This window comes from Cervus canadensis, chromosome 17 (genome assembly GCF_019320065.1).
Source record: "Cervus canadensis isolate Bull #8, Minnesota chromosome 17, ASM1932006v1, whole genome shotgun sequence".
NCBI lineage: Eukaryota > Metazoa > Chordata > Mammalia > Artiodactyla > Cervidae > Cervus > Cervus canadensis.
The window spans coordinates 34,386,968-34,404,582 of record NC_057402.1 but is presented as its reverse complement, the minus strand read 5'-3'; the positions used below and the strand labels follow the sequence as shown (position 1 = coordinate 34,404,582).

General features: G+C 41.9%; 1 protein-coding gene and 1 pseudogene across 2 annotated transcripts in view; one reads left to right on the top strand and one right to left on the bottom strand.

Annotated features, from left to right (window-relative positions):
• Positions 1-2,858, bottom strand: part of ARID3B (AT-rich interaction domain 3B) — a 50,653-nt gene extending 47,795 nt beyond the window's left edge. The window contains exon 1 of one of the 2 annotated variants that reach the window (XM_043490321.1): positions 2,707-2,858. The gene's annotated coding sequence lies outside the window, so the exon portion shown is untranslated. The remainder of the gene's footprint in view (positions 1-2,706) is intronic. The other variant, XM_043490322.1, reaches the window with a different exon arrangement.
• An 11,004-nt stretch (positions 2,859-13,862) lies between these two features.
• On the top strand, positions 13,863-14,017 carry LOC122454783 (annotated as a pseudogene).
• Positions 14,018-17,615: the final 3,598 nt, after the last annotated feature.

The window sequence follows — 17,615 nt, the reverse complement described above, 5'->3', positions numbered from 1 at the left end:
CAACTGCTGAGCCCAGGTGCCACAACTACTGAAGTTCGCGTGCCGGAGAGCCTGTGCTCTGCAACAAGAGAAGGCACCATAACGAGAAGCCCGCACACCGCAACTAGAGAAAGTGTAGCAATGATGACCCAGCACAGCCAAAAATAAATAACTAAATAATTTAGGGGAAAAAAAGACGTTTTCTTTGCTCCAGTAAAGGGCATGAGTTCTCAACATTAAACATGTGCCCGTAAACCTGAGCAGCAGGAGTTTGGGGTGGGTGGGTAAGAAAAAGTGTGAGGAAGAGGAACAGGATTTAAGAGGAGAAATATGGGATGAATCCCAGTAGTGCTGGACAACTGGTGGGTTTAAAACAAAGTAAACCTAGATGACATGAAGCCTGCAAACATCTGTGTTCTAATTCTCTTCCTCAACATTATCAAACACTAATCTGTTTATTACTGAAAAAGCAACTGGGTTTGCACGGTACAGAGGTTGTGAGTAGGAAAACCACAATAAAAAAGGAAAAGAAGGGCCTGCCTACAAGAAAGAGACTATTGCTTATGTTCCCAGGCCCATCAGAGAAAGATATTACCATCAAAGCAAGACAGAATTATTAGGCAGACACAAAGATTTTTCTCATAGAAAAGCAGAACCTAGCAAACTCCCCTTGGGTTTAAACTTTTAAAATTTTCCAGAATAAATGGCCAGCCTGCTTTTTGAGTGGGCTTAGCCAATGCTAACTGGACATTATAGCATCAAAAAGAATCCAATTTCAACAACATGAAAGAATGAAACACGAAAGGAGGCCCGAGTTTCAAATTGCAATCGTCAACTCAAAAACAAACAGGGGAGGGGGGATTCCTCTGGAGATTTTTAAGCTTTAATTAATTGTAAACAGGTATCAATATCGTCTAAACAAGTCAAAGCTCTTTTTTTAAAAACTTTTAATTTTTTTTTAAAGCTTCTTTTTTAAAAACAGTCTAGTAAATCTCTTCACATCCCCTTTCTTTCTGATTCACTTCTATGACATTCTATGACAAATACAAAAAGGAAAGGCTTTCAGGCCAAAAGTATTCTGGGGGCAGGTTTATCAGCATTCTTACCAATCAGTCTCCAAACACACACCCCTTTCACACCCTCTCCTCCTCTAACCAGCCCCCCTCTTCCCTTCTTCCTTTTCAGGCTCCCACCCCCAGCAAACCTCACTTGAGTTATGTTTCCTCAGCAAGTCTCCGCAACTGAATGGATTACTATGCATGGGCAAATTTTAGGTGAACAGGACTTGCAACATGGTGTACACTGCTATCATCACATGAAAGAAGCAGCAGCAGTGCACAGGTTGGGACTTGATAAATTTGATAAATGCACTGTTCCACTGTTTAAGGATTGGGCAGAAAGACTTTAAAAAAAAGAAAGAACGAAACCTAAATGTCTTAGCATCTTCAAAATTTCACGGGGAAGTAATCACACCCCTAGCAAAATCAACTGCTTGGATTTATGTTTTTTTGTTGTTATTTTTTAACATATTGAAAAGGTACAACTTTTAAAGCTAGGCAAAAAAATACATTTTAAAATTTTCATTTTCTGTTTAATCTTAGAAGCACTTCGTTTGTCTTTTGCATTCTGTGAAAAATTCAAATTCCAATTTGCCTCTTACTGCCTCTACTTCCTCTCTTTGCACTTTAGAAAGTGTGAGTTATGCCTGCAGCAATACTTTCATTCTGCTATAGACCTTTTTATAGCGTAACAAAGCATGAAAAGGTTAACACCCACATTAAATCCAGTCGCCAAAAGTGTTCATTTAAAATAAAAACAATCTGCATCAAAGAAAAGTAAACAAAAGAATAAGGCAAAGCAAAGAATTCGGTGATCATTTTCATTCTCCTTATAACATTACAACATCAATCGATCACAAGCGGGATAATTTTTCAAACAAGTCCTGCCAGTCATCGAACAACTGTTTCTCCTCTTGTGGCACCATCTTCTCTGTATGCTGTCCCCAGCCGGGAGGGGTGGGGGGTATCTCACAGCCTCTTTAGGAAGACTGAGATGACTCAGTTCTACAACTCGATGCGCACACCCTCCCCCAAAGAGCCCATCTTCCCTCTGACCCTAAGCAGCTACTAGATCCAAACAACAATACCACCTACCTACTTTTAGAAAACTTAGGTCTCAAAAATCTAAACCACTCCATCCCTTCACACGGCCCCCTCCCCCATTTCCCCTAAAGTTCCCGGACCTGCAAGACGGGCGCAACGGACTCCTTGCAGCTTTGAAGCCCGCCTCGCCCACCATTCCTTCTACCTTAGCTGCCAGATCCCTCTGCCAGCCCCCTTTAACCCCATACATCCATTACCCCGCCATTCTTTACATCGCCCCAAACCAACTCTATCCCTTTTACCTCTACCAAGCCCCCCTCCACCCCCAAGCCAATCCGCTGGCTCTTCTTAGATCGTCCCAACGCCACCTTATCTTTGCTCTCTCCGTTCCCAGGGGCCCCTCACTCTTCCCATCCCTTTATCTCAAATCACCCTAATGGGCGAGGGCGCTTCTGGGCTCCTCCCAGCGCTCTCACTTTTCCTCCGCGGCCCCCAGTGCTCCGCCGGCCCGCGCCTTCACGTCTGCCGCTACACACCTGCCTTCCCTTCTACTCCTCCGTCTCCTCCACCTGCCACAGCACCCGCTCCTGCCGAGGCTGAGGGAGACGGACCCCGCGCGGCTTACCTGTGCGGGGCGCTCCGGGTCCGCCGGCGGCGCAGGAGGCGGTCACTCAGGCCCCGGCGCGGCAGCTGCGTTTCGGAGTTCTCCGCAGCCGGGGGCCACAGCCGGGGCGGGGCCCGCACCGGAAGCGGCGCCGCGGGGCCGGGTTGCCGGCCCGGGGCGGGAAGGGGGCGGGGCCACAAGGAATGGGCGGGGCCTGATACCGGAAGTGGCCAAAAAGGGAACGAGGGGCGGGGTTTAGCGGAAGTGACTTCCAGGGAAAGCTCCGCCCAACTGAGTCGTGGGCGGAAGCTACTGGAAGCTGGCAGAAGCTTCCGCCAATGGGAAAGCGCAAACACGGAGGAGTTCCGGTGAGAGCACTTCCGCGGGGAGTTGAAAAAAGCCGGTCTTCTTGCTCCCTTTTCTGTGAGTTTTCTAGCTGTGAGGGTTGGTGTAACGCGGGCTAGCGGTAGGTTGGGAGGAAGGTAAGTAAAGGACAAGTGTCAGGGTTTTCTGCTGCTCCGGTCCCCTCCTCAGCCTCCTGCCTACAAACCGCTCTTCCTCTGAGATTCCCGCTTCCAGATTAGCTTTTCTGTGTCCTCTGAGGATTCAGCATCCCCTGGAACTCTCTCACATGGGTTAGTATTCTCACTTCCCAGGTTCCAGAAGTGGGGGCAATGTGTCAAATACTGTCACCTCTTGTAAAAACCCTTGCTTCTGTTACGCTTACTCTTAAGACTTTGCCACCCGTTTAACCACTTATGTGAAGATCTGTTAATACGTGCATCCAGCTCCTTTTCTTACTTTCTATAACCATCTACCATCTTGATAAATTCAGAATCACTGACAACTCATTTAACTTGCAGACTTCATCCCTTATCTCAGCCTCCCAATCCCAGTCAAAAAACCTGGATCTTGTCACCATAAATTCTGTCCTGTTCAGTTCAGTTCGGTTCAGTTCAGTCGCTCAGTCGTGTCCGACTCTTTGCGACCCCATGAATCACAGCATGTCAGGCCTCCCTGTCCATCACCAACTCCCGGAGTTTACTCAAACTCATGTCCATCGAGTCAGTGATGCCATCCAACCATCTCATCCTCTGTCATCCCCTTCCCCTCCTGCCCCCAATCCCTCCCAGCATCAGGGTCTTTTTCAATGAGTCAGCTCTTAACTTGAGGTGGCCAAAGTATTGGAGTTTCAGCTTCAGCATCAGTCCTTCCAATGAACACCCAGGACTGATCTCCTTTAGGATGGGCTGGTTGGATCTCCTTGGAGTCCAAGGGACTCTCAAGAGTCTTCTTCAACATCACAGTTCAAAAGCATCAATTCTTAGGTGCTCAGCTTTCTTCACAGTCCAACTCTCACATCTATACATGACCACTGGAAAAACCATAGCCTTGACTAGACGGACCTTTAGGAATCAGTAATTCGAACATCCCTCTATCCAACAACAGCCTGGTAACCTTGAGCTTGACTGCTCAAGAACATCACCATAACTGTCTTTTTCACATTAAAAGAACCTCCAATCTGATGAAAGCTTCTACTTAATTCCCACTTTTCAGTTCCCTCCTTATCCATCTTAAATTCAATGTTACATCATTACAGCCCCCCTCGTACTCTTAAGCCTGCCCCAACACTCCTCTTTTCCCCAAACAAGTCCTCCATCATTGATTGATGGGTTAACATGCTTCTGTATGCCTGTATCTTGTCACAGTAAATTGTCCTGCTGAGCAGATTGGCATCACTAAATACAATAATTTCAACCTTAAATGAGCTCTGAACAGTGTCTGGAAATTTCATTATATGTTTCTAGTTAAATTGCTCTCCACTGTCTGCAAATCTCTAATCCTATGCTTCCTGTACTGCTTCCCTGATTATCCTACTGTCTAAGTAATATAAAATGTAGAATGCCCTCAAATCTATAAATCTGCATGTGTTCCCATCCTATCCCTGCCTCCTATAAGTTAGTCAATCAAAAATATTCATTGAACAACTATATGCCAGATGAGACATCATCTAAGTGCTTGTTGAGCAATGAACAAAAATTTTTAAGGATGTTTCTAGTGTTCAGTTCAGTTCAGTCGCTCAGTTGTGTCTGACTCTTTGCGACCCCATGAACCGCAGCACGCCAGGCCTCCCTGTCCATCACCAACTCCTGGAGTTCACCCAAACCCATGTTCATTGAGTCGGTGATGCCATCCAGCCATCTCATCCACTGTTGTCCCCTTCTCCTCCTGCCCCCAATCCCTCCCAGCATCAGGGTCTTTTCAAATGAGTCAGCTCTTCGCATCACGTGGCCAAAGTATTGGAGCTTCAGCTTCAACTTCAGTCCTTCCAATGAACACCCAGGACTGATCTCCTTTAGGATGGACTGGTTGGGTCTCCTTGTAGTCCAGGGGATTCTCAAAAGTCTCCTCCAACACCACAGTTCAAAAGCATCAATTCTTAGGTGCTCAGCTTTCTTTATAGTCCAACTCTCACATCCATACATGACCACTGGAAAAACCATAGCCTTGACTAGATGGACCTTTGTTGGCAAAGTAATGTATCTGCTTTTTAATATTCTTTGTAGGTTGGTCATAACTTTCTTTCCAAGGAGAAACCCAAGTAAGATGGTTTCTAGTGTGGGGAGACAGAAAAACAAATATATGTGTGTTTGTATATATTCCAAAAAGAACAAAGCAAGGTAGTGGTTAAACAGTGGTCTCAGGTGGCTACTATTTTAGATGTTAGAGAAAGATTCATTGATAAGGGACACTTAAGAAGAAAATGGAATTGATCTGATGGGACTGTGCCATGTGGATATCTAGGGAAAGCAAGTTCTAGACAGGAGAAGCAAATTTAAATGCTCTGAGGCAGGAGGGTGCTTGACATGCTATAGAAATAGCAAGGAGATCGCTCTAGCTGATACAGAGTCAGTGTGGGGAGAGTGGTAGGAGATGAGATCAGAGAGGTAGCCTGGGGTCCAATCATGTGGGACTTTGTAGGCCATGGTGACAACTTTGGATTGTTACCACTAAAACCACTGAAGAGTTGTTTGATCACATTTAAGCCTCTTAAACTTTCATTCTAGCTATTATGTGGAGAACAGACAATGAGGGTAGAGAAGTAAGAGTGGAAGTGCTAGTTCTGGCAGAAGATGATGGAAGCAGTGGAGATGGTAAGAATGGGTCAAATTTCAGGTGCATTTTGAAAATAAAGCCACAGGACTTATTAATGGATTATATATAGTTTAGGGAAGAGAGTAAAGGATGATGTCAAGGTTTTTGTCCCAAGTAACTGCTAGAATAGTGATATCATTACTAACCAAGAAATTTTGTCCTAAGCTGACCCCGATTGAATGCTACTCAGCAATAAAAAGGAATGAAGAATTTTTTTAGAAAAGGGAATTAAGTATTGATATACCCAACAACTTGGTGCTACAACAACATAACAATAACAGCATTATGCTGAGTGAAAGAAGCTAGTCTCAGAATGAAAATCTTGAAAATATTAAAAATATACTGACAGAGAATAAGTCAGTGGCTCCCGGATTTAGGAATGGAAGAGTGACTATAAAGAGATAGCAAAAAGAAGGACTTGGGAGTGATGGAACTCTTCTGTATTCTGATTGTGGTGGTAATTACGTGAGTCTATACATGTGTTCAAATCCATAGAACTGTATAACAAAAATACAATCATTTTTATTGTATGAAATTTTTTTTTTTTCTGTGCTCAGAATATGTGTGCTGTCCATGCTCAGCCGTGTCCAACTGTTTGCAGCCCTGTGGCCCACCAGCCTTTTCTGTCTGTGGAGGACAGAAGAGAATTTTCCAGGCGAGAATACTGGAGCGGGTTGCCATTTCCTATGCCAGGGGATCATCCTGACCCAGGAATTGAACCTGCATCTCCTGTGTCTCCTGCATAGGCAGGCAGATTCCTTACCATTGCGCCACCTGGGAAGCCCCAAATTGTATGATAATTTTTTAAACCAAACTAGCCATGGGAGCTTTAGTTTCCCTTCCTAATTCTCAGGGTTCTCCCTTTAACATTTTGCAATGTTGGATCCTTCTATCTGCATTCAAACAAGCTCTAGTTTCAACCATCTTTTGCTTTGAAAAAACAAAAACAAAAAAAACACCCTTTCCCTTGACCCTATATTCTGTGACTAACGCCTTATCTCAAGATTCCCCTTCCTGGCAAAGCTTCTAGAATTACTGTCCTCATTGCAGCCAAAGCGATCTTATCTCTCTCTCTTTAAAATGCTCTTCGGCTTCCCATTACTCTTGGGATTGAGACCTAAATTCCTTCATGTGGCCGGCAGAACCCTAGTCTCTGCCTACCTCTTTGGTTTTAACTCTTTGCCTCAGGTGGAGTAGAGGACCCAAGGGGGGCAGCCTTCCTAGATAAACTCAGTAGTAGTTGAAACAACACACAAACTCTCTGCCCCACTCCCACCCCCCCACCCCCCATAGTCATGTGTTTAAGCTCTGGAGATATTCATCCATTCTGGTTACCAGAAATATCATTTAATCTCTCTACTTTGGCATCCAAGATGTGGTAGATTGAACAGAATAACCATAGTATTTTTCAGCTGCTCCCGTTGAGAGGTGGAGTCTGTTTCTCCGTTTTCTGAATCTCAGCTTGGTCATTTGACTTGCTTTGGTTCTATGGGATATTAGCAAATCTGATACTAGAAGTATTTAAAAAAAATTTTTTTTAGCTTTATTTACTTTTGGTTGCACTGGGTCTTTGTTGCTCTGTGTGGACTTTCTCCAGTTGCAGCAAGTGGAGGCTACTCTTCATAGTGGTGCATGGGCTTCCCATTGCGGTGGCTTCCCTTGTTTTGTAGCACAGGCTCTAGAACATGGGCTTGGTAGTTGTGGCACACAGGCTTAGTCACTCCTTGACATATGAGATCCTTCCAGACCAGGGATCGAACCCCACCTGTGTCTCTGCGTCGGCAGGCAGATTCTTAATCACTGGACCACTAGGGAAGTCCATAAAAATCTTAAAAGGTGCTTACAATTATGGCTTGCTCTCTCTTGCTGCTGAGAACTCTTTCACCACCTTGTGAAAAACTCTAGCTAACCTGATAAATGATGAAAGACATGTAGTCGTCACCCCAACTGACATCTAAGCAATTGCCAGACATGTGAGTGTGGCCCCTTAGACAAACTAGCCTACCAACCATCAGATGTGTGAACCAGGCCATTGTAGACCATCTAGGCCAAGCTATGCTGGCCAAGCCCAGAAGTCCATTGACAAACCCATAGACCAGTGAAAAATTAGGTTTATTGTTTTAAAGTTAAACCAGTAAGTTTTGGGGCAGTTTGTTTCACAATAAAAGGTAATTGAAACCCAGGGCATTTCTTTGCATTGTCCAGCTGGAATTGGTTGGTGGAATTCTTAGAGCTGAAGAAGAAAGTCTCCGTACATCGTCTTCACATAGCTGGCCTATGTTACCTAAAATTCTCCCATCACATTTTGCTTAAATACAGCATGGATGTACTCTTACATCATGTCTCTTATTTCAGCTGTTCAATATAGGTGATATCATTTGCATGGTTTTCATTGATTTTATTATTTTTTAAAAATAAAGGTTGAATTGTATAAATATTAGGTACCATTCATTTTAAAAATAAAGGTTGAATTGTATAAACATTAGGTACCATTTGTATGTATGTTTTGTTATTAATTTATTCTTAAATAGTACAGGGCATAAAAGCTAAGAAACAAGCTGAGAAATATGGTAAATGGCCACATTATAGAAAAATAATGTAATTAGTTACAATTAATGAAGGGAAAATGCTTTTATATATGATATAAAACCTTATATATCCTTATGATAACCAATGTGCTTATGATAACCAATGTGAATTATTGATGTAATTGTGTCCATCTTAGAGATTTGGTGTTTTCACATGAATAGGTTTCAATCTGGGGACTTGGGAACATAAAAAATGTTTTTGCATTGAAATTAACAGTGATTACATTTTCCACTTGCATTGGCCCCACAAGAGGCTTTTCAGGTAAGGCAGGAGGGGACCGTCCTTTTACTGTAATAGAAAATTAAAATGTGACAGATGATTAAGGCTCTTCTTGCTCTGAGATCAAGGTATAGCCTCAGGAGCCTCTATTATCACATGTGTACAACTGTGTGTAAAGAAAGAATGTGACAAGCCTAAAAGGAGGTGTATCCTGTTCACACATCCCTGAGGCGACCTTGCTTTTGTGGTGGTGGTTGTAGCAGTAATGTTATCTGTATCCTGATTTGACTTCCAGTGTGTTTTCCTACAGGGGAACATATGCCCATCAGGCTGACTCCTAGGTCCTTTCACAAAACTGTTTGAATTTTTTTTGTTATTGTTCATGTTTTGTTTATTTTCTTAAAAAATTTTTTTTCAATTTATTTTTTGACCTTACAGCATGTGCAGTCTCAGTTCCCTGACCAGGGATTGAAGCCGTACCCCCTGCAAATGGAAGCATGGAGTCTTTAACTATTGGATTGCCAGGGAAGTCCCTGTTGTTCATCTTTCAAATCAGGTAGTTAGTATTTGGTGCCTGATTGTCTGAGTTATGTTTGTTAGCCTCCACAAGCCAATCAACCCTGGGAAACTGCCAGCACCTAGTTATTGAGGCCCAAAATATCAAGGCCGGCCGGTGGTGGGCAGCCAGCCTTCCCCTGCAGGAAGCCCATTGCCTTTTAACCTGCTCTCACCAGAGAGGTCCTTTCCAATCCTTTGACTCTGGGATTTTCCAACATTTTGATGAACTGGGCTATATTGTTCTTTCCCTGACCTGGAAGAAGTCAGACCCCTAAGGCAAGTGATTCATCTTTGCAAACATTGGTTCATTTCTCTCTTCTTGACACAGAATTGAAAGCTATTTTTGCAAAACTTCACCCAGATTTCCAGCACTCAGTAGTCCCATAGGCTTCCAGAGCAAACGGGAATAGGAGACAGTTCAAGCCATCTGTCCTAGAACAAGACTTCTGGTCTCAGGTCTGTGTCTCTGGTCAGGGCTCTTTGGGAGCTATCTGGCCTCCCATCCAACAGAGCTGTTATAAACCAGATACTGTCCAGTGCTGACAAGACTAAGAGGAGAGGGTGCCCAAGCTGAAGTCAGCCTGGCAATGAGCTTGGTTGGCTGGGAGAAAAGTGGCGCCAACCAGTTCCTATAAATGTGTCCACAGACACCTACATGTGGTTAGGGGCTTTAACCCATCAAAAATCTTTATTCCTAAGCACCAACACTGAATGTTGAGTTCTTAAGAATAGTAATATACATTTTCTGTTGTCAAGATTGGGCTTCCCTGATAGCTCAGTTGGTAAAGAATCTGCCTGCAATGCAGGAGACCCCAATTTGATTTCTGGGTCAGGAAGATTCCCTTGTGGCACAACTGGTAAAGAATCTGCCTGCAGTGTGGGAGACCTGAGTTTGATCCCTGGGTTGGAAAGATCCCCTGGAGAAGGGAAAGGCTACCCACTCCAGTATTCTGGCCTGGAGAATTCCATGGACTGTATAGAACATGGGGTTGCAAAGAGTTGGACATGACTGAGCAACTTTCACTTTCGCTTTTCATTATCAAGATTGGCCAGGACTCTTGCCCTTTCTGTGTTTAAAAAAATATATATAGAGAGAGAGACAACTATAGAGATGTTATGGAAGAGACCAGGCAAAGATTGTAGAAACATGAGCTCAGAAGATGCAAAGTATATTGGAGAAACTTCAGTGGGGAAGAAGTTTCCCAAATATAGGGTGGGGAGCACTTGCTTTTGTAATGTTTAGGCATTGGGTTCATCATGTCTTTATTGCTCCCACACAGCACAGCTATGTTCCTTCCTGTTGTGAACTTAATGCTAGTTAATCCAGAATCTGAGCTAAAGGAAACCAAGTATGGTTTAATAGGCGTTAGGAGTTCCTGATGTTGTATTAATGTGGAATATATTCAGTACTAGAGAAGTTGAAAAGGTTGTCTGTTCTCCAAGCTTTCATTTGCTACTTTATGGCAAGAGCACGTGTTGAATGCTTTGATGGATTCAAGCCAATCTTAACACAGGTTCTTAACTCGGATGCAATTTCAGGGAGTGAGATAACTCATTTGGGAATCTGTTTCAGAAACTTCATCTTGAAAAACTGAGCTTGGTTTTCAGTCTCTCCAATTAAAGTGAAAGTTGGACTTTATATTGCTTATAACTGTACTAAGATTATGTTAGAAGAGAAAAGAGTGGTTGTAAAGCTAACTGATTTACTAGTAGTGTTCTCCCGACCAATCCCCTTTCATGCTCCCTGCCACCCTCACAAAAAATAGGGCAAAATACTTAGCTTAACACCGTGGTCATCAACCAACGAGTCATTTCCTAATATGGACAGTTGAACCCTCCAGTTTCACTTCTGGAATTCAAGTACTTGGAGAATGGCATTTACATTTGTGTACATTTTCTGCAACTCCTTCCCTCTCACTCCCCAACTCAGTGAACCCTCTGTGTTGTTGCTTTAACATTAATTTTGGCATCTACAATGGCTAAATTTCTGGAACCTAAAATATAGGACCAGCCTGAACCCAATACAATCTAACCCTAATAGTTTGATACAAAATTCAAATGAATAGTCACAAGATTTGAGGGCTCTCTCCTTAATAAAACTGAATCATTACCCCATGAAATTACAGTCTTTAAAAAGAATGAAGTCAGTACATTTCTACTGATATAGGAAGTCATCAGTGGTAGAATTTAGAAACTAGGAAGTCACAGAAAAGTATGTAAGAAAAAATCATCTTGGAAAAGAAAAAGTGATTTAATGAAAAATAATTTCCTATCTTAAAGATAGTTATGATACATGTGCTAACCTTAGACTCAAGTTTAATTTTTGTTTTCTTTTGTAGTTAGACAAAATTATATATTACGGAAAACTCTACACTGCTTATTAACTGATGGTTATCATGTGCTAAGCACTTTACTTACATTATCATTTAATCCTCACAGGAACCTTCATTTTGTGCCCAGTCGCTCAGTTGTGTCTGACTTTTCGCGACCTCATGGGCTGTAGACTGCCCAGGCTCTCTGTCCGTGGGATTTTCCAGGCAAGAATACTGGAGAGGATTGCCATTTCCTTCTCCAGGGGATCTTCCACATCCAGAGATCCAACCCATGGCTCCTGTGTCTTCTGCATTGGCAGACAGATTCTTTACCTCTAAGCCACCAGGGAGGCCCGAACCTGCATTTTACTGTATGAGAAAACTAATGCATATAGGAGTTAAACAACTTGCCCGAGGTCAAATACATGTTACGTGTAGCAGAACTGGGCTTTGAACGCAGGGTCTCTGACTATGATTCATGCTGCTGACCTCCATGCTATATTCCTCCCATCAATGTAAATGTTTGAATTTGTAACCATTTGAGTTTTACAATAGTAGGCCACAGAGAATCAATATGGTCAAATATTAGCTTTGTAATTTGGCTAAAAGGAGCTAAGTAAAGTCCTAATTCATAGAGTAAAGCCAGATACTGGTGGACCTGAAGCTGACCTGTGCCTTACATTTGCAGAGTACAAACCGAAAGAACTGCAACATAGGATACTAACTAAAGGTTAGAAACAGCCTCAATGGTTCATGTGTAGGAAACTGGTTAACTAACATGGTACTTAAGCTATCAAAAAGCAAAATGGAAAGAAGATAAAAATGAAGTTTGCAATGTACTAATGTGGATCACTTTCCGAGACATTAAAAAAGCAAGGCTCATTACAGGATGTTTGTATGTTACCATTAATAATTATGTTTAAACAGGATGTGCATATATAATCATTATGTTGAACAAGCATGACTCATGGGGTGTATATCAGTTAATGCAGGCTAAACAACTGCAACAAATAGATCCAAAACACAACTCAGCAAAGTAATTTATTTCTTGCTTACCTAATAGTTCTGGACAGATATTTAGGTCAGGGAGGAAGCGCTCCTACATTACTGTCATTCATGGGCCTTGGCTCTGTTCATCTTCTGGTTTGCCATCCCCTGGGTCAGAAAGTGACACACACTGCTTCCACTCAGACTGGAGAAAACATTGTCATGTGGCCGTACTCAAATTGAATGGGAATATGGGAAACTAGTTTAATAGTTCCAGGGATTAATGGATTTTGCTAGACAGACAAGGCCTCTGTCACAATCAGCCTCTCTGGTCACCAAATATATTCACCTTCTCCCCAAGGGTGAAGACAAAAGTCTCATTCAATTATTGAATTTCATATCAAAATCATGATTGCAGTCTTTTCTAATTAGCTTGGATGAATTGCCTCATGGTCTAGCAATCTATGAGCTAAAAGTCAAGTTGTTGCTATCAATACTTCATTACTACTCCACCCAGTACCCAACGATAAGACAGAAAAACAGCAATAAAAGTCCCTATTTGGAAAAGGGAAAATGGGAAACAAAGCAGTCATATCCAAAGCTATCACGGAATTCTGACATATATATTATGAAGATATTCTTGGGCAGAGGATCAGAATAGACATTTTTCTGAAAGAGACATACAGATGGCCAAGGGCACATGAAAAGATGCTCAACATTGCTAATCATTAGGGAAATGCAAATCAAAACCCACAATGAGTTTAAAAGTTAAAAAAAAAGAAACTCACAATGAGGTATCACCTCATACCTGTCAGAATAGGTATTATCAAAAAGACAACAAATAACAAATGTTAACAAGGATGTGGAGAAAAGAGAAACCTGAACTGTCAGTGAGAATGTAAATTGGTGCAACCACTGTGGAAAACAGTATGGAGGGTCCTCAAAAAACTAAAAATAGACCTACCATATGATCTAGCAGTTCTACTTCTGGATATTTTTCTGAAGAAAAAAGAAACATTAATTTAAAAAGATAAGGTCTGGGGTTGCACTGCCAGGGACTCTCTGCTCTCTGGAGGGAATATCCACAGTGACCCATTCCCGGAGACTGGGCTGCATGACAAGAAACTCCCAGTTCACTCCTGGAGGGATCCTGACCATCTCCTGGCCAGAGAAATGGCTCCAGAGCAGTACCTGCTGCACCTTTTCACAAGTAGTACAGGGTCTATTTTTCACATCATTTGGTTGAGTTTTATGTTTGTAATTTACTCTCTTGTTTGAAAGCCTGAGGCAGTGGAATCAACAATAACACTTCCTACATCATTTAAGAGTAGAAATTACAGGAATTTGCTGCTTGCAATGTCTTCTCACCAGACTTTCAGGATCAAGTGATTCCTGGCCAAGGAACAAAAGCGGCATTGTCCCATTTCCCAATGGATTCAAATGAAAACTGGCAATAAAATTGGTACAACTCCAAGAGAAGACATTGGAGAAGAATCAGACTGAGTCTGTAAGAAGCCTCGCATAAGTGCTACTTACCTGCTGAAAGTCTATGTAGGATACATTTTAAGTTAAAATTTTTATAAAACAATATATGTATTATGAGTCCATTTTCATAAGGTTTTAAAAATATGTATGTATACACAGATATGCATACACACACACACACCCCTATATGTGTGTGTGTACATTAAAGAAACTGGAAGACTGGGGCTTCACTGGTAGTGAAGTCCAGCAGTTAGGAGTCTGCCTTCCAGCACAGGGGACATGGGTTCGAGCACTGGTCCGGGAAGATCACACGTGTGGTGGAGCAAGAAAGTCCCTGTGCCACAAATACTGAGCCCGTGCTCCAGGACCTGGGAGCCGCAGCTACTGAGCCACGCGCTGCGACTGCTGAAGTGTGCCCGAAAGCCTGTGCTCCGCAACGAGAAGCTGCCACCATGAGAAGCCCATGCACCGCAACTAGAGAGTAGCCCCCTCTCACTGAAAGAAAGCCCGGCACAGCAGTGAAGACCCAGCACAGCCAGAAATAAATAAATGAATAAATAAGTAAAATTTAAAAACAACTGGAAGACTATATACCAAAGTCTTAACAATAGTTATCCCTGTATGGTCCTATTATAGGTGATCTTTATCTCCTTCTGGGTCTTTTCTACACCCTCTAATGACCTACTGTCTGAACACCTCGTGAGTATTTTAAGGGAGAAATAGAATGTTTGGCTCTTGGTGTTTCCTCACTAGTGGTCCATCTGGCTCAGTAATAAATAAGTGAAATGTGTTGTTGGAAAAGGTCTACCCTTTAGTGGACCAGAAGGACACATCAAACGGTAAACTGTGACTATGAATGACTTTGTTTTCTGCTTCTTTTGTTTTTTGGTTTCCTATTATGCACATGTTAACTTTAAAAAATGTTATCTTAAGAACCTTAAAAAAAAAATATGCATTCCTATGGCTTTGCAACCTTATTTACAATAGTCAATTTACAAAAGCAACCTAAGTGTCCATTAATAGATGAGTGGATGAAGAAGCTCTCTCTATATAAAACATATATATAACATACATAACATATATATAACACATATATATATCCTGACATATACACATGCAATGTAATATCAGCCTAAAAATAATGAAATCTTGCCATTTGTAATAGCATAAATGGGCTTAGAGGGTATAGTGCTAAATGAAATAAGTCAGAGAAAAACAAATATGGTTATTATCTCACATGTGGAACCTAAAAAACATAACAAATGAACAAACAACAAAACAGAAACAGACTCCGAGAGAGCAAACAGGTGGTTGTGGAGGGGAGGGGTGAGGGAGGGTGGGTAAGTGAAACGGATGGGGAGATTAAGAGGTACGGTTGTTGTTTTTTTAAGAGGTGCAGTCTTTCAGTGACAAAATAACTGAGCCACAGGGATAAAGTGAACCACATAGGGATTATAGTCAATAATTATTTAGTATCTTTGTATGGTGACAGATGGTGATTAGACCTGGGGTGATCATCTCATAACAGAAATATCCAATCACCATGCTGTGCACCTGGGGCTATTAATAACAAAATGTTGGTCAGTTATACATCAATTAAAATGAAAAGTTAAAGGGAGTTCTTAAAAAGATGCTCTATCCGGGCAGTGAAGGAAGTTCTCAGATTAGACCAAGTTCTGCTCTTGTCATTGTTATTCTCTTGTCATTGTTCTCCGTATGCCCTGCTTCTGCCCTCTGGCAAGTCCTTGCTCAGCCACTTTTCTCCCTGGCTCTGTGTGAAGTGGGAGCATGCCTTCCTTGAGGACTGTATAGCTTTGACAACCTGCTTCCAGATGGTTGGAGACCCAAGCGCTGTTTTATGGTTTTACTTATTTATTCAGGCCAGGCTTGTGGGGGTTTGGGGCAATATAGTTCCCCCAGAAATTTCAGCTCTCTTTGCTTCTAAGCAGCTTGTATTCCCAAAGATCTCTCAGAGAGGTTTTCAACATTAGCAAAAAAGTAAGAGAAACTTCAAAAAATTTCAAAAAGTAACAACCTGGTCAATACTCCTTATGTTATTCCCATAATTTAGGTCAAGAAGAGGATCTTTCCTGAGGGTTTAATCTGTGAAAATCTGGATCATGACTTTGGTGAACTTTCCAGTCCCTCTTTATTCTGCTAGTTGTATGCTTATTGATGTTGCAGCCGTATACTCTCTAGTTGGTGTTGGAAAAAGACCCTGATGCTGGGAGGGATTGGGGGCAGGAGGAGAAGGGGACGACAGAGGATGAGATGGCTGGATGGCATCACCAACTCGATGGGCATGGGTTTGGGTAGACTCCGGGAGTTGGTGATGGACAGGGAGGCCTGGCGTGCTGCGATTCATGGGGTCACAAAGAGTCGGACACGACTGAGTGACTGAACTGAACTGAACTGAACTGATGTAGTGGCTGCCTCATGAGATGGTGCAATAGATGAGCCTGAATCAAAACCACATGATGATCACCGCAATCCCCATTTCACCTGGCAGGGAAAACCATAACCATATCTCAGAATGAATCTAAGAATCCATGTAATCTAGATGAATTAGATCTAGAATTCTAGACCAGGGCTCAGCAAACTGCAGCCTGTGGAGCAAACATGGCCAACCATCTGTTTCTTTAAATAAAGTTTTATTGAACACTTACTTGTTTATGTATTCATGATGCTTCTGTGCTACAACAGCATAGTTGAGTATCTGCAACAGAGATGGTACGGGTCACAAAGCCTGCAATATTTACCTTCTGGCCCTTTGCAAGAAAATAACAAATTACCCATTCTTTTTTTTCTAATTTTTGATAAGATGCATCCTGATATATCTGTGCATATATTTTTTAGCATTCTCTTTCATATCTTTTTTAAAAATTGAAGTATAATTGATATACAATTGTATCTCCATTGTATAATTATATACAATTGGGTTAGTTTTGGGTGTACAGCACAGCAATTCAGTTATATAGATATTTTTTCTTTTTCAGATTCTTTTCTCTTATAGATTATTTCAAAATATTAAGTTGCCTGTGCTATACAGTAGGTCCTTGTTGGTTTTATTTTATTTATTTTATATTTATTTATATTATATATTATCATATATTATTTAATTTATTTTATTTTCAATTTTATTTATTTATTTTTGGCTGTGTTGGGGCTTTGTTGCTGCGAACGGGCTCTCTGTAGTTGTGGTGATCAGGGCCTACTCTCTAGCTGCAGTATGTGGGCTTCTCCCTGCAGTGGCCTCTCCTGTTGTAGAGAATGGGCTCTAGGGCGCACAGGCTTCAGCAGTTGCAGTGCATAGACTCAGTAGTTGTGGCACACGGGCTTAGTTGCCCCGAGGCACATGGGATCTTCCCAGACCAGAGATCAAACCCATGTCCCCCTACATTGGCAAGTGGTTTCTTAACCACTGGACCCTCAGGCAGGTCCCAGTTACCTATTTTATACATAGTGGTGTGTATATGTTAATCCCAACCTCCCAATTTATCCCTCCCTCCACCCTTTTCCCTTTGGTAACTATACTTTTGTTTTCTATGTATGTGAGTCTCTTTCTTTTTGTAAATAAGTTCGTTTGTATCTTTCTTTTTTTTTAGAGTTGCCCCTTCTTGTTCT